The sequence below is a fragment of the Oryctolagus cuniculus genome, chromosome 21 (genome assembly GCF_051225735.1).
Source record: "Oryctolagus cuniculus isolate XC-2025 breed Fujian yellow rabbit chromosome 21, ASM5122573v1, whole genome shotgun sequence".
Taxonomy (NCBI): Eukaryota; Metazoa; Chordata; class Mammalia; order Lagomorpha; family Leporidae; genus Oryctolagus; species Oryctolagus cuniculus.
The window spans coordinates 49,231,621-49,252,776 of NC_142887.1; the positions used below are offsets into that span (position 1 = coordinate 49,231,621).

Genomic DNA, 21,156 nt, shown 5'->3' on the forward strand with positions numbered 1-21,156 from the left:
AGTATTTCTAGCTTTCTTTTATTTACTGTTTGCAGTTAATGTTCATGTTTTGCTATAAAATCATGCTATGCACATTTCGTTAACTTTTTAAGATTTTTCTGGATGTATAAACAACAAAGTCAATTTTTTATTAAACTGTTACACACTATTAACACCTGCACTTCAAGTTTGGAAATGCACATTTGCAAGCAGCCATGCAAAAGTGTCCATGAATAATTCATAATCTATGAAAATTATTAAAACATCCTTGCTACTAATACATTCCTAAGTACAAAAGTGACTACCGTATTTGTTACTTCTGGGTAGTGAGAGAAGCTCATTTACAAAACAGATAAAATTCAATCTTTAGGCTTTTTTTTTAATTTCTTAGTCCTTTGGGATCATTAAGCATGCAAAAGCATTGCACAGGAAAGTCCACAAAGGAACTAAGGTTGTTAGGACATCCCATTAAGCCATAGCTAGAAATGCCTCTGGATCATTCATATCAGAAGCAGAAACACTTGACTTAGTCCTGCTGGACTAGGTCATCCATCATGACATCCATCATGCCCATGTCTACCTCTGCCCTCTTCTGCCACCATGTTCTAGGTGCCCTAAGTCTCCAAAGTTGATCTCTAGCTAAGATGTTATATCATTTGCTGGTTTCCAAAAATGATAGGCCATAATAGAATCTTCAGCAAGAGCCTCTTCACACCTTGATTTATGAAAAACAAATCCTTTCATTGCCAATCAGCACCTTGATTTGATTTTCAGATATTAAATTCTAGTTTTATCCTGTCTTTATGAATTGTCTTCCACTCATCCAAAGTAATCTCTTTTGTACTCTCTTTTACCTCTTCCATTCACATTTCCCCATTTTCCATGTTGGCCACTGGATGTTCTTCACCTTCAAGTGTTTCCTCAGTCACATTTTGATGAATCAGTCAGTTAATTCATCTTTGACAGTTTCCCATTTGTGAGACCCACAACCTCCACATTTGTCTACCTGCTTTAGACCACTGTAATGTGATAAAGATCTATTGCTTTTACTGTGTCTATCAAATTCACATTTGCCATGAGAACCAAATCCATCTCCTAGGCCCATTCCACATCCATGGCCTCCTGACCTCTTCTAAGACCACCACTACCTGAGGTCAGTCAATTATAAATGTATCAACAGAAAACTCACCTCTCATCTGCTAATATCCATGCCCCTCTGAAGCAGACCTGAGGCAGCCTTGAGCCAACAGTTGTGCCTCAACTTCCACCTGTAGACCTGATGTTGGGAAGCACTCTTTGCCAGAGAATGACATTTTAGTTTTATGCTCCCAATTAAAACTTTCCCCTTTTATAAATTGTTAATTTCTTGCATACTTTACAAAATGACTATAACTTTGCTAAACAAAGTACCATTTTTTTTTTGTCTTGTGCCATGTTGAGATAGTGTGATGACACTGACAGACCCTTACGATGATGTTGGTTCCCTTTTCCTTTTTTTTTTTTTTGTATTTTTTGTATGACTTTTTATCCTCTTTCCAGTTGTTAGGTTAGGTTTTATGATCTGAGAAAAAGAATTACTGGAGTCTGAGAATAGAGGAAAAGGGATTTTTCCTGGGCCTTTTAGGATAATTTCCCCTCAGATAATTTAGAAAATTATCTAAATTGCATTCAAACTTTGAACTACTTCAAGAAGAGGAATCTAATGCAACCAAGTCTGCAATGCTCCCAAAACATTACAGAAGTGGATATTCTGTGAATAAGTCAGAAGATGATTAAAATATCATAGGTTAGGTTTGTAATATTCCAGGGGGTCATTAAGTTGATGCTGGCTTCTATTTGTGGTGTGTTTGTGTTTTTGCATAGTATTTGCTTTCATTAGGAGAGGATGTAGCAGGAACAGTAAGATGCTGGGTTTTGACAAGCTTTGCAGAAGTGAATCAATGGAAGTAACAGGGCAGATCCTGTTCTTGCAGGGCAGGGATAGTAGCAGGGATTAAAGCTTACTCTAATGGCCCTTCAGTTTGTTTTCTTTGCTTGTGTTTGTGTTTCACTTTTTTGGAGCTGACAGTTCCATTAATAAAGTTTTGGTTTGTGGATTTAATTGCAAGGGGGTAGGGCTTTGGAATGTGGACTGGATCCCAGGGTGATCCTCAGCCTCAGAGCTTCCCCAAACAGCTGCGGAGTCTCTGTGCTAGGAGAGACAACTTCCCTCTCTTGTTGAATGACATTTTCCTTTCTATGATGCATATAATCTGTTAGTGGATTACGTCCTTCCTCCCAAAACATGTGTTGCACTGCCTTCTGAGCAGTTAGTACTTTTGTGGGTCTGAGTCTCAGCTGTTTTGTTCTCCCTGGCCTTTAAACACTCCTTGATGTTCCCCACCTGGTTTGCTGCCATTTCCCCTGCCGCCCAGGGTGCAGGACTTTCACCTCTTTCCTTGTCCTTGACTTGTTCACCCTGGAAGGTTAAGAATTTGAATCAGTCCCTGTGGGTCAATCCTTCAAGACCTATTAGAGTTAGGTATTAGTCCTTTGACTAGGAAGAAACCATATGTCATTTATCATTGACACGTGGTACTCATTACTCATTTTTCTGTTGTGGGTAGTGTTTAGCCCCCAGCACTGATTCTCAGCCTGAAGCCAGTGAATCCCTTCAGTTATAGTTAAACAAAGTTTTTATAAGTCATTTTTGCTCACACTATAAGAAGGTTTACCCAGTCATCTCAAGCTAATTAGAAGCTCTGATTGGCAGCTTTAAATTTGATTAAAAACTTAAAAGTATTAGTCTTTTAATAATAAAGGTGCTCTTAATGAAAAGAATGAGAATGATGCTACTTGGTGCTTAACGAAAATATTTTGATTTAATGTATGTACCAGCTATTGCCATTTCTTTATTGTATTAAAAAGTTTCCTTTTAAATAAATAGCAGTTTTTCAGTGTTTAAAAGAAAAGAAAACCTGCTTCTTCACCCTTCTTCACCACCATTCAAGAGGTGGTCACCTTTTTGGTCCTCTATCAATGATTTTTCCTTCACCCTGAAGTTGTTGATCAGTCTTCTTCCAACATGTCTTATTCCTTCTTTCTTGAATGCCGCAGGTGGCTGCACCTTCTCTTTCTTGTCAACCAGGCCAATCTGGCAGTGAGTTTATTGGTCTTTCTGGGACTCTTTCCATGGCTGTTTGCCTGCTGCTTTGGAGTTGGTCTGGGCCTCTGCCTGAGCTGCATTATTGGCTGCGGGGACTCCAATGCACCCCACCCCCAGCCCCCCCTCTGCCGGCTTCTTTTTTTTTGGTCTCTGCTCCTTCAGCATCTGGAATGGATCAGATTCAATGTCAAATAACTGGTTTAATTGGTTGGTAACCACGCAGAGAAGCCTTCCTGTAGGTCCCCAGCCCTGATTGTGGCTCGGCAGTGCTTTTCTCCACAGATTGCCGTGGGCCACCTTGAGTTAAGAGCTCCTGCTTCAGTACTTCCCACAAGATGATCCAGCTCAGGGGGAAGGAGTCTACTTAACACTGTAGTTTTAGGAGCCAGTGCTGTGGCACAGTGGGGTAATGCCCTGGCCTGAAGCACTGGCATCCCATATGGGTGCTGGTTTGAGACCCGGCTGCTCCACTTCCAATCCAGCTTTCTGCTATGGCCTGGGAAAGCAGTAGAAGATGGCACAAAATGCTTGGGCCTCTGCACCCATGTGGGAGACCTGGAGGAAGCTCCTGGCCTCAAATCAGCACAGCTCCAGTCATCGCAGCCAACTGGAGAGTGAACCATCAGATGGAAGACTTCTCTGTCTCTCTGTCTTTGTCTCTCTCTCTCTATTTCTTAAAACTGTAGTTTTAAAAATAAAACTACTAGCAGTAATTTTGCAGTTCCGAAAAAGGAAAAGTTGTGGGGTTAAAAGTTGTATTTTCTTTCTTATGGAAACTTCTAATATTGTATTTTTATATGTCCTTTTTAAAAATATTGTGTACAACCTTTAAAACATCAATGTTTGGATCAAAAGAAGACCCAGCCTATTTTCTGCTTGCTGTAAATTAAGCAAACATGTTTTAATAAAAACAAAATGAAGGAAAGAAAATTGAAGCAGCCAGAACATGAACCAGTGCCCAAATGGTGAGCCTGTTCAGTTGGGCTGGGCATCTGTGGGCCTCTCAGGCTTTAGCAGAATGTCTTTAGCATGCAGGCTGTAGGCTGTGACAGTGTGGTTTTCTCTGAGACTTGCTCATACCTCTCCCCATTGTAGCATCCTGTGCTACAGCCTGTGATTTTGGCAATGTCTTCAAACTAGTTGCAATTTTTCACTCAGAACTAGCAGAGAGAGGGCTGAAGCCACCAAAAGAGGAAGTTAGCATTTAGAAATTCCCATTCAGACTGTCACCAACAAAAATCCCACTATTACTATGGGCCCCAAGCCAATGAGCATACAGTATGTGAAACCTCTATCCAATGGGAAAGCCCATAAGATGACCCAATAAGAAAATAGTAAATTCTTAAAAACCCAGTGCACTTGTGGAAAAGCCAGTGTCCCACTCTGGCACTCCATCTCATCTCTCAGATGAGCTGCTCACTTTCACTTGCAAAACAAATAAGCAATAAAGTTTCCACTCACTTGCCATTGTTTCCAGGCTTTTTTTCTTTACTGGGCTAAGGAAAGGAACCCACTGAATTCACTCCAGTAACTACCCTCCCTCTGTGACTGGGAACATACTAGATGCTGGCTTTGTGGGTAGTAGCTTGGTCTGCTTGCCAAAATATGGCCCATAAATAAACCTTTACAAAGGAAGTCATAAAATCTAGAAGACATAAAAGAAATAAAATAAAATCTGAGTCACATAAATCAAAACTTTCTTCAAGGCAAAAACACCATAAACCAAACATTAAGAATCTATAGTAGATTGGAAATCCCTGTGAAAAGCATAAGTTTGCATTTTCAAGTCTATCAAGAATATCTTCATATCAGGGAAAGTGAAATAAAAGTGATTCTCAAACGTTTGACTCAGCTGCAGCCACTGCAAATATTTGGGGAATGAACCATTTATGGGAGCACTCTCTCTCTGTTTCTCAAAAACAGTTTTGAAAATCACACACACACAAATTGTATGAATTAAGCTTTTTTTTAACTTTGATGATTATTTCTGAGATATCAATTGCAAGGAGTTCCCATCTGTCACTCATACATCAATGCTGAATTCCAACCAAGTGCTTGAAATATGCTATATCTTGACATGAAAAAGGCAAAGTTCTCAATACACTCTAAGTCCACTATGCAGAGAGAAACCATAATAATAAAAGGGGTCTTCAGAACATTGGTGGGAAATGCATACTACAAAAACAGTGCATAAATTTTGATATTTTTGCCTTAAAATAAACTCATATTAACTTATTACAACATATCTGAACAGGATGTAGTTTGAGGTGCTAGGATGTATAAGGCAACAATTTCAAAAGAGCTCGTAATGCAACATGAATTCTGAAAATACAGAGAAAACTCCACATTGATGGTACAACTCAAGTGGAAGAATGGTGAAATAATTGGTGCCATATGGAAAATGTATGGCAACAGCAATTCAAGAGAATCAGTGGTGTATGAATAGATAACTCTTTTTAAAAATTAACTTGAAGGACAGGCAACAAATTTCATGTTTTTCATATATATGGTTTTAAGAGCGTAATGATACTTCCATCCACACTTCCCCTTCATATTCCTTTCATATTTTAAGGTTTGCTATGACAAACTTTCAATTTACTTTATAATCACAAGCTTAATCATCCACTAAATAAAAGGCTCAACACAAAGTGAAATATACTGTTTGAGTACTCATTATAGCATTAAATCTCAATGCACAGCACATTAAGGACAGAGATCCCACATGAGGAGTAAGTGCACAGTGACTCCTGTTGTTGACTTTACCAATTGACACTAGTTTAAAAAAAAGAAAAAAAAAGGCTCAACAAGTAGTAAGCAGAATAACCACTGTTCCTCAGGAGTATAGACAAGGAATATAGGACTATAAATAATAATCAAATCTATGAGGACCAGGATTGTGGCATAGAAGGCTAAGCTGCTGCTTGCAGTGCCAGCATCCCATATGGGTACCAGTTCAAATCCTGGCTGCTCTACTACTGATCTAGCTCCTTGCTGATGTGCTTGGGAGGGCAGTGGATGGCTGAGTTCTTGGGCCCCTGCCACCCATGTGGGAGACCCAGAAGAAGCTCCAGACTCCTAGCTTTGGCCTGTTCCAACTCCTGCTGTTGCAACCATTTGGGGAGTGAACCAGTGGATGGAAGGTTCTCTCTCTTACTCACTCTCTCCCTCTCTTTCTCTCCCCCTCTCCCTCTCTCCTCTCTGTATCTCTGCCTTTCAAATAAATCTTTTTTAAAAATCAAATCCTAAAATGTCAACATTACTCATATACATTATATTGTTTTGTACTCTGTATATTAATTACCAGAAATCAGGAAAAATCTATGATATTTGTCTTTTGAGGACTTGCTTATTTTACTAAGTATAATGATCTCCACTTGCATTTATGGTTCAAAAGTCCTGGCTAATCCAACTCCACTTCAACATCCTGCTAATGTGCATGTTGGGAGGCAGCAAATGATGACTCCATTCCTACCACCCACATAGCATACCCAGGTGGAGTTCCATGCTTCTGGACTTAGCCTGGTCCAGCCCTGGATTTTGTGGGTATTTGTGGATAACCCAGCAGATAAAAATTTCTGTCTCTGCCTTTAAAATAAAATAAAAATATTTTTTAAAAAGGTTAGGCTGTGTCAGTAAAGCTTCTGCCAGTGACACCAGCATCCCATATGGGTGCCAGTTCAAGTCCCAGATGCTCCACTTCTGATCCAGGTCCCTGTTAATGTACATGAGAAAGCAATGGAGGATGGCCCAAGTACTGCACCCATGAGGGAGACCCAGAAGAAGCTCCTGGCTTCTGGCTTTTGACTGGCCCAGCTCCAGCCATTGAGACCATTTGGAGAGTAAACCAGCAGGTAAAGATTGCTTCTCTCTCTCTCTCTCTCTCTCTGTGTGTGTGTGTGTGTGTGTGTGTAACTCTGCCTTTCAGATAAAAAATGAATAACCTCAGGATCATTGTGTGTAGCAAGTCCAAGACCCACTGAGCATTCAGGCTTGGAGGGGATTTAGAGAGCATCACAGTAATAGAATTCTGAGATGGGAGATTATCTTGCCCCAAATCTTCCAGTTTTTCTTTGTCACATAGCTCGTATCTGTCAACACTCACAAAATACGAGAAACCAAAGATGCTACTAAAATTAAAAGTCTACTTCAGATGTTGCTGTGGATTATTTCTGAGAGGAGGAGTGCAGTGGGGGTAAGAGGCACAGAGTTACCACACAGACTCCGGGAGTCAGGTGAAAGCTGGCCAGAGGCGAGCAGCCCACAGACTCATTTATTTCAGTTAGTACAGTAGCTTATATAACTGAGGCAGACAATCCAGTCAAGGGGTGGTTTATGCCCTAACCAATCACAGCCTGTTGAGAGGCAGGCTCCATTGCCAGGTGGGTTTTGAAATCATTCTTGAGTAACTGATGCTCACTTGCCTGTGGCCATCTTGGCATGGCCTTATCATTCCACCACATTTCCCCCTTTTCATTTATTTTTGAGCAACAGGAGGCATGATCCTTTGTCATATCATTGTTGACTCTGTTTCCATGTGGTCTCTGTATGTGGCTGTGCCTGTCTTAGGTTGTCCCCCAGGGGATCTTACCCATAATTGACTAACCAGCCCTCAAAATGGGAGACCACAGGAGTGCTTGCTCAGATGGGGGTAGGAATGAGGAACAATGGTAATCAGGAACAGAGTGACTGCACATAGGCTGTGGGCCATTTGAGTGGCTGACCAGAGTTAGTAGAGTATAAAGCAGTAGAGAATGTGGCTATGGGCAGTTCCTCAGGGTAGGATGATAGAGCGGCAGCTTGACAATTGGTAGCAGGTGCATCCACTAACAAGACAGACTCTCAGTCTTGTTCAGCTGGTTCTGGTTGACTGTCAGTTGCAGGCTTGATGTTTCTGGCTGCTACCCAAATGTGCTGTCCCACATTCTCTGGAAAGACACAAGCATATCCTAGGCCCTTGGTTAGCAGAGAGTGTGGTCTCTTCCATTCTCTTATCAGGGGATCTTTCCACCTAAACATAGGGGCTGGGATCTGGGATGGAAAGTGTCGCTCCCCGTCTTCGTGGAGGAACGACACTAGACCCTGCCTAGGCTTCATATCCGAGTCACGGCCCCATTATGTCGCTCCCCGTCTTCGTGGAGGAACGACACAGGACCCTGCGCTGTTCTTTCTGTCTGCTCGGCCCTCCCCGGGTTTGCTGCTGGTTCTTCCCGGGTTGGCTACTATCCCTTCCACCTCCGTGGAAGGGCAGTTCCCCCTGGCCGCATTCCCCACTTCCGCAGGGGAGCGGCACACCGCCGGCCGGCTCTCTGGGGGCTGCACAGGTGTTCCCCTTAGATGTTCCCCATAGATGTTCCTGGTGCATGCCGTCTCTCTCCTCCTTTATAGTCCTCCTCCGCCAATCCCAACTCGGCTGCCCACACGCCGAGTACGCTGCTCTCCTCCAATCAGGAGCAGGTCCCACAGTTTATTGGTTGAACTGGAGGCAGCTGTGTAGAAGCTGTTTCCCTTCTCAGCGCCATATTGTGGGAAAGCAGATGCATAGAATAAGTTTTAATTCCAGTAACTTAGTCTAGTCCGAGTTGCTCACAGTTGCTCCCCACAGATCCCCCTTTCTTTTTATTTTTGGCGTTGATACGCGCCTGTCTTCGGTGTCCCGCGGCACACACTCTGCTCTACTTGCTAGAGTTGCCACAGGCTCTTACAAGTCCTATCCATCAGGCAAACCGAATCCGGGTCCTCTCTTCGCCATGTTGTGAGGAGGTTTTTAGGCGCTGATGCGTGCCTGTGTTCGGTGCCCTGCAGCACATGCTCTGGTCGAGCTTTGCTGGCGCTTACCGCCTTAAATCAGGCAGACCGAATCCAAGCCTCCTAATTGTTGCATTGTGGGGAAGCTTTACTGATGTTAATTCGTGCCTGTCTTCGGTGACCTGCGGCGCATAAGCTGCTAGCTGCCCGCAGGTGCTCATCGCCTCACTTGATTAGGCAGACCGAATCCAAGCTCTCACATTGCAGTGTTGTAGGGAGGCCTTTTTATTTCTCTATTTCTCTATCTCCGGGCATTCCTATTTCTCCCATTTTACTTCTATCTTCCAGCATTCCTATTTTTCTCACTTTACTTCTAAACTTCTGTTTCTCTTATCCCTGCAGCTTCCCGCTCTCATTCTTATCCCCGCGGCTTCCCGGCTGCGCCCGCCCCGAGGCTGCTTCTCGGCGGCTTCCCGGCTGAGCCGCTTCAGCCCGCGCCTCTCTCATCTGCGCAGCTTCCCGGCTTTGCGCGGCTTCCCGGCGCCTCGCCCCGCCGGCGCCCGCCCCGCGGCGGCTTCACGGCTCTGCGCGGCTTCCCGGCGCCTCGCCCCGCCGGCGGGTTCCCGGCTCTGCGCGCACGCTCCGCGGTCTCCACGCACTTCGCGCCCGCACCACGGCCTCGCGCCAGCGTTCCCTATCTATTCACGCCCCGTGCTCTCTCTGCACGCGGCGGCTTCCGCGAATGTTTCCGCCACCACCGGCATTCAGTCCAAGTTCCCCGGACTAACCTGGCGAATTCCAACCTGGCGGCCCACGTCTCTGGTTCCAGATCTTCGCCTCTTGCTCCCCAGGGTGACTTGAAGAACTCCAAGGTGGCTTATATCTCCGCCTCGGCCTGCACTCGCGGCTTCATCCTCCCTAACACTCATTTCTCCTGGCTTCTCCCCACAGTCCGTATCCAAGTCTAAGTTTCTTATAGGTTTCACTTTCACTTTCAACCTGCAGTCCGTATCTAAGTCTAAGTTTCTTCTTGCTTTCACTTTAAATCCTAACTTCTTTCCCACAGTCCGTATCCGAGTCCAAGCCTCCTCCAGGTTTCACTTTCGCTTTCAATCTCCTAGCTTCCCCGCCATAGTCCGCATCCGAGTCTATGAAAGCTTTCACTTTCGCTGTCAATCCTAACTTCTTTCCCACAGTCCATATCCGAGTCTATGCCTAGGCTTTCAATAGCTTCTTCCGGCACCTAGGCTCTTTGCTAGTCTCTCTCTCCGGTATTTTCCCATTTCTTCCCGTTTCTTCCCTCCTAAGTTTGCTTTCCGTCCTAAGTTTCCTATCCGAGTCACGGCACCATTATGTCGCTCCCCGTCTTCGTGGAGGAACGACACTAGACCCTGCCTAGGCTTCATATCCGAGTCACGGCCCCATTATGTCGCTCCCCGTCTTCGTGGAGGAACGACACAGGACCCTGCGCTGTTCTTTCTGTCTGCTCGGCCCTCCCCGGGTTTGCTGCTGGTTCTTCCCGGGTTGGCTACTATCCCTTCCACCTCCGTGGAAGGGCAGTTCCCCCTGGCCGCATTCCCCACTTCCGCAGGGGAGCGGCACACCGCCGGCCGGCTCTCTGGGGGCTGCACAGGTGTTCCCCTTAGATGTTCCCCATAGATGTTCCTGGTGCATGCCGTCTCTCTCCTCCTTTATAGTCCTCCTCCGCCAATCCCAACTCGGCTGCCCACACGCCGAGTACGCTGCTCTCCTCCAATCAGGAGCAGGTCCCACAGTTTATTGGTTGAACTGGAGGCAGCTGTGTAGAAGCTGTTTCCCTTCTCAGCGCCATATTGTGGGAAAGCAGATGCATAGAATAAGTTTTAATTCCAGTAACTTAGTCTAGTCCGAGTTGCTCACAGTTGCTCCCCACAGAAAGGATCTCCAGTGTTTATAAGCTGGGCTGACACTTTGGGAACCAAAAGTAAGAAAATTGATAGTGAAAAGAACCTCTGTCAAAGCAAACGGTGTGTCTGGGGGCATGAGATTGTTTTTCTGTCTTTGTAAGAGATATTTAATAGTCCTATGAGTTGTTTCAATGATTGCCTGTCCCTGTGGGTTGTATGGGATACCTGTATGTTCCAGGACCTCAGGAAGGAATTAAATTCCTGTGATGTATATGGTGACCCATTATGTCTTTATGGTCCAAGGGATACTGAAGACCCACATGGCTGACTTGAGAGCCTTTATCACATTACTAGCCTTTTCTCCAGATCGGGCTGTTGCAAATACAGCCTTTGAATAGGTATCTACCACCACATGGACAAACTTAAGTTTAACAAAGGAGTTAATGTGGGTGATGTCCACTTGCCAGAGCTTATTAGGAGCAAGGCCTTGAGAGTTCACCCTGCTTGTTGCAGTGGGCCTAACGGGGTGAGGGGGATACAATTCTTGCAAGAGCGCACTAGGTGTTTGCATTGGATCATTGTTAGCTCTGGAAAAAGCAATTTTATGTTGCTTGCTGACATATGAAATTTTTGGTGTAGAATATGGGCTTGTTGTAGGTATCCGATGGAAGACGTATTGCAGGAGATAAGATGATCAACCTTTTCATTGCCTTGGAAAATAATGCCAGGTAACCCAGTATCTAATGGGGCCTTGAGGGTAGATATGATTATGGCAAATAGAGGCACCCAAGGTTCATATCTAAGGGTTTTTAAATTTGACAACTGGGTGTTGATCTTTTCTATAGTGGATTTGGCTGCTGATGTCAATGTGATTTTTGAGGGAGGGCTGTTTCCCTTAGTAAGTCAAATAGTGATTTAAGCTCTGCAGGTGTTAAGGGAAGGAAGGGCTTCAACCAATTGAGTTTGCCGCATAGTTGCTGAAGTTCATTAAGTGAATATTTATGCTTTATTTTTAGATTTGGACCCATTGGAAATATATGGGAGGAGATTTGATAACCCAGGAATTTGAAAGGAGGAAAATATTGTACCTTTTCTGTGGCAATAGACAAACCCAGGAATTGTAAATTTCTTACTGTCTGACTTAAGCCTTCAGAGTCATCACATAATCACATTCTCCTGAGCAAGTAAGATATTATCCTGATAATGTATGACCAAGAACTGACCTTTAGGTGTGCTGGTTGCATGAGAAACATATTTTTGACAAATGGCAGGGCAATTTTTCATGCCTTGTGGGAGTACTGTCTACTGAAATCTTTTTGTGAGGAGCTAGAAATTGGGCTCCCATACTGTAAAGGCAAAGCAGGCCTTATCCTCCTCTGCAATGGGAATGGAAAAAGCAATCTTTGATATCAATGGTAACTATGTGGAATCTGTTAGGAATGGCCCCTGGATGGGGAATGCCAGCCTGGAATGTTCCCATCTTTTTTATGATTTTGTTGATGGCTCTCAAATCCTATAGTAGCCTAAATTTTCCCTGTTTCTTTGCTATCACAAAAATGGGTGTGTTGTGAGGGCTAGTGGAGGGCTCTATGTGTCCCTTTTCCAATTGTTCCTGTACCAATTCCAATACCTACAGATTTGGGTTGTAATATTGGCCACTGCTCTCTCTACCCAGATGTTTCCTGTTCTTTCACATTTAATGGGGATTGGGCCTGGTTTTTGTATGAGGTGAGCAGTGGCCCCTAGAATTGGGGGTGAATCTTACTTGTAGGCTCTCCATTAAAGCTGTTGGCTTGTGGAGATTTGTGATCTGTAGTAAGGACCACTTGCATTTGTGAGAGCACATGTCTCCCCTGAAAGCTCATGGAAACCTCAGCAATTAGTAGAAAGATGGTTCCTGTATGGAACCATCTCACCACACTGTGTCATCTCACCACATTACTGGCTTGATGACCTGATCAGCTGATTTTAATCCTCCAATGCCTTGGAGGTCAGGCCCAGGTGCTGTCTTCCAATGTTGCATTTTTCTTATGTCCCTAGCTTTTAAGATAGTGGCATCCACCCCCATATCAATTAAACCCACAAAAGCAATGTAATCTAAGTATAGGGTTCATTTTGGCCTCAAATTGAAGATAGGCATTGACCAGTTAATGATGGTGGGACTCCCTCTTACTTGTTGGGCTGAGGGCCACCCCACTGGGAGTTTAAAGGCTTGGTTTTGCAATCATTTGCCCAATGAAAGCCTTTTTTTACATCTGGGACACAGCATTTTGGGCTTGCCCCATCTGTCAGTGTTTGGGCAGTTTTGCCATAGGTGTCCTGTTTCCTGACATCCCCAACAAACTGGAGGGTCATTAGACTTCCTTGTGTTCAGTTTGTTAATGGCCACATTTAAGGCCTGTATTGATGTATCAGCAGGGTTTACCTCCTTTGTAGCTACTATCCATTTAGAAAGGTCTTCATTACGGACTGGGGCAATTGGAGCTTTTGCCTCTTTGGTAGCACTTCCCCAAGCTAATTGTTTGACCAGATTGTCTTGATCAGGCCAAGCAGTAATATTTTCTCTACTGCCTCCAAGACTCTGGCAAGGAAATTGAGGAACCATTCACCTGGGCCTTGAACTAGGTTTCTAAAGAGCTGACTATATTTAGAAGGATTTATATTTTTTAAGGCTCTAAGTGCCAAATCTCTGACCTGATCAAAATAGGTAACTACTCCAATGCAGGCCTGTTCATGAGAATATTTGTAGGTGCCACGGCCTCTAAGCATATCAAAGGTTACTGCTATTCCATAGGCAGCATTATTCCTCACCACGGTTTCATTCTCTTCCTCATAGGAGGCTTTCCACAGTAAGAACTGAACTGTGGTCTTGACAAATATGCTTTGAGCAGTGTAATCCACTCAAAATGAGTTTGAAGATTCACTGCCCATTGTGTGAGCACCTGTTCAAAGCAGGGAGAGGCAGGATCTTACTCTTGAGAAGCCTTTTTTAGCATAGTAAGGTCATCTGTAGGTATTGGAATCCAAGGCCTGAATTCTGCCTCCACGCCTACATTAATGGAAAACATGTGGATGGGAAAGGGTCTAGCGGCTGCCCTGAGAGCCTGGGGTACCCGGGGACTGCCACAAGTGTGAGGGTCCTCACTAGGTGCAGATGGGATGACCTCACATGGGTTATTGCCTCAAGGTCATCTAAGTTCATTCCATGGATATTTGGAGAGTTGCTGACTAGGCATTGTTGTGTTGTCTGCTGTCATGTCATTTTCACTATGGGAGCTCTCTCTCCCTAAGTCATCAACTCTTGCCTGTGAGGCAGAGGCCTGGAGTGACAGGCTCTTATCACTCACAGATTCATTATGTTTGGTAATCTGTGTGGGTTTCTGAGAGGGTGATATGTTTCCCATGTTTGAGCACTTAATAGCGGCAACCACACCGATTCTAGCCAAAAGAAAGACACCCACAGCACTGCTGCTATAACAAAACTAATTCCTAGCACCTCAGTGGCTGATGGCATTATGCAAGGGGTTCCCTACGTTAGACGAACAGACAGTGGTGTATCAGATCATAAGTATGGCCTGTGCTAAGTGGAAGACTTCCTTGATTCATTAGGTCAAGGCCGTATGCCCACACAGTGTCTCCAGAGCATCACCTCTCTCAAGTGAGGGAAGATGACTTGGTTTCCAATTCTGGGATAATCAGTCCCTTACGTAAATTTGCCGGATGAACCGAAAGTAAAAGGAGGAGCAGAGAAGTGACGTTATGCTTCTGGGCAGTGTGTGCCTAATCTGGGGTCACTTAGACCAAGGACAACGATAAGGAAAGGGGTACAGGAGGGGGTTCTGTGCTCACCCTCACAGAACCAAACAGCACACAAAACACAGAGGGGCCTACTTGCCGAAATCAAGGGGGGACCTCACCAAGTCCAACACGCTGTCTCTCTCAGTCACATTGGGGGCCAAATGTTGCTGTGGATTTGTTCTGAGAGGTGGAGCGCAGTGGGGGTAAGAGGCACAGAGTCACCACACAGACCCTGAGAGCTGGGTGAAAGTGGGCCAGAGGCGATCATCCTGTAGACTCCTTTATTTCAGTTGGTAAAGTAGCTTATATAGCCAAGGTAGACAATCTGGTCAAGGGGCGGTTTATGCCCTAACCAATCACAGCCTATTGTGAGGCAGGCTCTGTTGCCAGGTGGGTTTTGAAATCATTCTTGAGTTAATGATGCTCACTTGCCTGTGGCCATCTTGGCATGGCCTTCTCATTCCACCACATTCAGAGAAACCCTACATCCAGCCAATGATTCTGTTAGATGTCATAAAACCCAAGCCTCTTCCTCTTTTTTAAATATTATTTATTTAGATTGCAGAATTACAGAGGGGGGTTGGTGACAGGGAGACAGAAAGGGATCTTCCTTCTACTGGTTCACTTCCCAAATGGCTGCACCAGCTTCACCCAGAACTTCCACGTGGGTGGCAGGGGCCCAAGGATTTGGGCCATCTTCTGCTGCTTTCCCAGGTGTATTAGCAGGGAGCTGGACCAGCAGTGGGGCAACTAACATTCAAACTGGCACCCACTTGGGATGCCAACATTGCAGGCATCAGTTTAACCTACTATGCCACAGTGCCAGTCCTTCAAGCCCTTTCTTAACCTTTCAATAAGATCAGTGGGACCTGAGAATTGACTGATTGAGTGGTAATGCAATACCAGACAGAAACAGCCCTGGATCCCAATGTCCTCATGACAACTGAGCTGCCCCAGACTACACAGCTGGCATTTTCACTAGTCTCCTTGGACGCACTATGAGGAAACTTAACATGGAGAAGGAGTTTGTATGATGGCTTCTTTGTTGGAAGAGTCTGGGGCAGATTGCAGCAACTGTTCAGGCACCAAGTCTCTGAGGAACCCTTTGGGGATAAGAAACCGTTTCCATTCATCTTGATCCCTTGCCAAGCTGCAACTAGTGAAGCCAGCCATGTCTTCTCTCCTGTCTCCACCTTTCATGCTCCCCCATCTCGCCCACAGGAAAGCATGATCCTAGTGAGTGATCACACCCTAGTGAGTGATCAGAGGCCTCATTCCATAGTCCCTGGGGTCACAATACTGCAGCTTAGACATGGAGCACTGTGGAGACCTAGCAGCGCAGGAGGAGCTAGAGGCCTGGCAGAAACGTGACAACATGGCCAGTCCAGGCTTCCTGGTTGATCAAGACCCTTAAGGTCACCCTTACACTAAGAGAGAATCACCTTTTGGGAACTGTTCATGAAAGGGCTATGAGTCAAGGACTGTAATGTGTCACACACAAACACACAAATAAATAGTTACACATGGATTCACTATTTTGAAGAAACAATCTTTGTTCTTTGACAACCTACATCCATCTCGATTCTTTCATAGCATTTTATATCAGACCAGGTGGAGTCTTCTTCAGGAATAAAAACTCTCAATGTCTCAGAATTATAGAGTGCTCAACATGTTAAAAGAATTTCGAGCCTAGGGAAGGAGAGCCGAGGGACGGCGGCCTCGGCATTGGAGCCGCTACTTCCCTCCTTCCTGAGGGAACAGCACCGCCACCAGCGCGCGGGCCAAGGCCAGGGCGAGCCGGGCTGGTGGCGCTCCGGGAGGATAGAGGAAGGGAGGAGGGTGGGCGAAGGGGCGGGAGGGCGTGCGGGGAGGGTCTCGCTCTCCCGACGACCAGAACCCGAGAGGGAGACCCTGGCGGCGGTGCCTGCCACTCGGCGCCTCCCGTCGTGCTGGAGGGCGGCTTGTGAGGGGCTGGCGGGGCCGGGCCCGGGCCGCTGTTCCCGCAGTCCCCTGCGCCGCCGCCCGCGCCGCCGCAGGGCTCCTCGGGTGCTGCCGCCGCCTGCTCAGGCTCCTGAGGTCCGGCTACAGCTGTGGCTGCGGCTGGCACGGCCCAAGAACCGGAAGGCCGTGGACGGCTCAGATCGCCCTGAAAAAGGCACAGCTGCATTCCGCTCCGCGGGCGAAGAAACTGGAGAAACTTGGAGTGTACTCCTCCTGCAAGGCTGAGGCGTCCTGTAAATGTAATGGCTGGGGGCTGAGGCGATGTCACCCATGCTGTATGACAAAGTCACAGCTGCAGGAGGCAGAACTCAGCAAAGCAGGAAGGCCCTGAATGAACTGAAGCCATCTTCTCTGTTGTTTTTATTAGGCTTAATAGTGATGTAATCATTGGGTTTGGGTGTGAGAATAACGGATATCAATGTAAGCAAAATTGTTGTTTCTTGTAAAAAAAATGAGTTACAGGAGGTGACTGGAGTAATGAGGGGAATCCCCTAAAATTTGTATAGAGTAAAATATTATTAGCAACATGAGTAATGAGTTTTATGAGAAAATAGAACAGAAAGAGCATGCAGGTGCTTGTTCCCACTGACCTCCCCTTTGCCTTACACAGGAGTATATGATGAGACTGGGAGGTACGTAGTTAATAATACAGCAAATGGAATGATGAACAAGCACTACTATTCTTACAAAGGTTACGACCTTATGCCCCTGCTTGGAAATGTAGAAAAAAGGAACAAGGAACACTTACATTAGGCAATGGAGTAGGTTTTATAAAAACAGTTGTTGGAGGTGTGGTTTACCTTTAGAAAAATAGGATATAATCATTAGAACTTTCTCTATACAGTTTTAACCCTTTAAAATAAATCGATTAACATAAAATCTTAGACATTTTGTCTAGCACCTTTAGATAAGTTAAGCAAGTTTCATATAGCTAACGTATCCACTATGAATAGAGAAAAAGTTAGTGGAAAGGTTACGATGAGGCCATGAAAGGAAAATTAAACAAAACAAGATTAATAGAGAAAGGTATGCATACATGATCACTTGTGGTGTATTCTTTCCCGAAAGAAGAGAGATTTGGGAGGAAGAAGGCTTAATAAAAGTATATGTAAAGAGAGTATAAGATAAAGCAATAAGAAGGAACGGCAAAATGATGCCTTCCCTTGCCACCTAAACCTCATCCCTTCATTTCCTTTCTTCGCCAATGCCTCCCCTCCTTCAGAATCCCCTGGACCTGCCAAGGCTGGACCCCAGCAGGCTGGAAAAACCCCAACCCCTCTCCCACTCCCCTCAGAGCCCATCTGCAGCAAATAATCGTCAGTCTAATGGAATCCTGTCAGGGTTGTAGCCATGCCCTAGCTGCTCATGTTTCTCACCTGGAGAATGTGTCAGAGGAAGAAATGAACAGACTCCTGGGAATAATGTTGGATGTGGAGCATCTCTTTACATGTGTCCAGAAGGAGGAAGATGCAGATACCATGCAAGGTTATTTCTACCTATTTAAGCTCCTGAGACAGTTTATTTTACAAAGAGGAAAGCCTGTGGCTGAAGGCTCCTTGGAGAAGAAACCCTTATTTGAAAAGCCTAGTATTGAACAGGCTGTGAATACCTTTGTACAATATAAATTTAGTCACCTGCCATCAAAAGAAAGACAAACAATAGTTGAGTTGGCAAAAATGTTCCTAAACCACATCAACAATTGGCATTTGTGGCACTGTCTCAATGAAGACTGTGATTTCCCAATGTTGATATTTCTGGATATGAAGAGAACTGCACAAGGTGGCTGTGTTACCACAATGTGCCACAGTTCTGTGACAGTCTACCTCGGTATGAAACTACCCACGTGTTTGGGAGAATATTGCTTTCCTCAGTCTTCACTGTTATGAGGAAACAACTCCTGGAACAAGCAAGACAGGAAAAAGACAAACTGCCTCTTGAGAAACAAACTCTGATCCTCACTGATTTCCCAAAATTTCTGTCCATGTTAGAAGAAATTTATAGACAAAACTCTCCCATCTGGGATCAGGATTTTCTCTCAGCCTCTTCCAGAATCCAAACAGTTATCAACCCACCTCCTGTGGCCAGGACAGTTTCCTACAATTCAAACTCATCTTCATTTGAGCAGCCAAATGGAGGGAGTAGCAGTCCTGCCTGCAAAGCTTCTTCTGGGCTAGAGGCAAACCCAGGAGAAAAGAGGAAAATGAATGACTCTTATGTTCTGGAGGAGGCCAAGAAACCCCAAGTAATGGGGGATATTCCAATGGAATTAATCCATGAGGTGATGTCCACCATCATGGACCCTGCAGCAATGCTTTGACCAGAGACCAGTTTTCTGTCAGCCCATTCAGCCAGGGATAAGGTAGCAAGGCTGGAAGAGCACAGGGACAGGATTGAATTTCACCTGCTGGGCAATTCCCTGAACCAAAAATCAAACAAGAGGATCCTGATGTGGCTGATAGGCCTGCAGAATGTTTTCTTCCATCAGCTTCCCCAAATGCCAAAAGAGTATATCATGTGACTTGTCTGTGACCGGAAACACAAAACCCTCACTTTAATTAAAGATGGCCATGTTATTGGTGGTATATGTTTCCATATGTTCCCAACCCAAGGATTCACAGAGATTGTTTTCTGTGCTGTAACTTCAAATGAATAAGTTAAAGATTATGGAATACATGGGATGAATCATTTGAAAGAATATCATATAAAACATTACATCCTGAACTTCTTCACATATGCAAATGAGTATGCAGTTGGGTACTTTAAGAAATACGGTTTCTCCAAAGAAATTAAAATACCTAAAGCTAAACATGTTGGCTATATTAAGGATTATGAAGGAGCCACTTTAATGGAATGTGAGCTAAATTCTCAGATACCATATGCAGAATTTTTTGTCATCATTAAAAAGTAGAAAGAGATCATTAAAAAGCCGATAGATGGGGCTGGCACTATGGTGCAGTAGGTTAATTCTCTACCTGCGGCACCGGCATTCCATATAGGTGCTGGTTCTAGTCCTCTTCCAATACAGCTCTCTGTTGTGGCCTGGGAAAGCAGTAAAAGATTGCCCAAGTGCTTGGGCCCCTGCACCCACATGAGACACTGGGAAGAAGCACCTGGCTCCTGGCTTTGGATTGGCGCAGCTCTGACTGTCGCAGCCATTGGAGAGTGAACCAATGGACGGAAGACCTTTCTCTCTGTTTCTCCCTCTCACTGTCTGTAATTCTACCTTTCAAATAAATAAATAAAAATATTTTTTAAAAAAAGATGATAGAAAGAAAGCAGGCCCAGATTCAGAAAGTTTACTCCGGACTTTCATGTTTTAAAGATAGAGTTTGGCAAATTCCTATAGAAAGCATTCCTGGAATTAGAGAGACAGGCTGGACACCAAGTGGAAAGGATAAACGAAAGGAACCCAAAAACCCTGAACAGCTTTACAGCATGCTGAAGAACATCCTTCAGCAGGTGAAGAGCCATCAAAGCACTTGGCCCTTCATGGAACTGGTGAAGAGAACAGAAGCTCTGGGATATTATGAAGTTATAAGGTTTCCCATGGATCTGAAAACCATGAGTGAATGCCTCAGGAATGGGTACCACATATCTAAGAAATTATTCATGGCAGACTTACAGTGAGTCTTTACCAATTATAAAGAGTACAACCCCCCTGAGAGTGAACACTGCAAATGTGTCAATATTCTAGAGAAATTCTTCTTCAGTAAAATTAAGGAAGCTGGATTAATTGACAAGCAATATTTCCCTCTCTGCTTCTTAGAAATTCATCAAGCAGTGTGCCTAATGCAAGGTGGTTCAGTGTGCAAAGAACTGGACAAAATGTGATGAAGAGACTTGTAATAATCAGCACTTTTGAAAAAGAAACAAAAAAAAACCTCCTTTTAGCTTTATATGTATATATATATATATAAATTGACATAGAAATTATACCTGTGTTGATTGTCACAACTGTCAAATGTTAACAATTCTAGTAATTTTAGCTCATTGATCCTGGGTTAGGTAGCGCAGGGCACATTCTCCTCTTTGGATTCCCTGTGCTGAAGTCTTTCTCCACAACCTTGACCTTCCAGTGAGATAACCTGCACTGACCTCTGACTCACCCATAAAAGGAGATTCATCCCAACATTCACAAGGGAAGGGGTGAAAAGAGAGAATCTAGGGAAGAATCAGAGAAGAATCCCCTCCCCCATTGCCACCTGCTACCATCTATTGGGCTGTGGGATAGTTGATTGCTTAACTATCCAATTTTTCAGGTATCTAAAATGTGACAGTGGAAGCAGCTGATGACTTAAACACTATGTGTAAAAGGCACTTGAAATTCTTGAGAGGGGCAGACAGAACAGATGCTGAATGACTCGCAGTTGCAAGGCTTATGTTGGTTCTGTCTTCTAGACCAACAAATTTTCCTACCATCTTTGCTTTTAGGAGATTGCCTGCTAAGAACCATCACCAGTGTTTTTTGGTTTTTGGAGCTTCAGCTATAGCTGGAGTATCTTCAGAATGAGGTGAGGAATAAGGATGCAAACACCAGAGGTAATGCTATGCTGATAGACACCCTAAACTTGATCCAGGTCCTGAAGCATTGCTGACCATGAG

General features: G+C 44.6%; 2 pseudogenes; one reads left to right on the plus strand and one right to left on the minus strand.

The window, feature by feature from the left end:
- Positions 1 to 447: 447 nt before the first annotated feature.
- Positions 448 to 15,686, minus strand: LOC127486734 (SERPINE1 mRNA-binding protein 1-like; annotated as a pseudogene).
- Positions 15,687 to 15,865: 179 nt separating this feature from the next.
- LOC100348125 (histone acetyltransferase KAT2B-like) lies at positions 15,866 to 20,385 on the plus strand (annotated as a pseudogene).
- Positions 20,386 to 21,156: the final 771 nt, after the last annotated feature.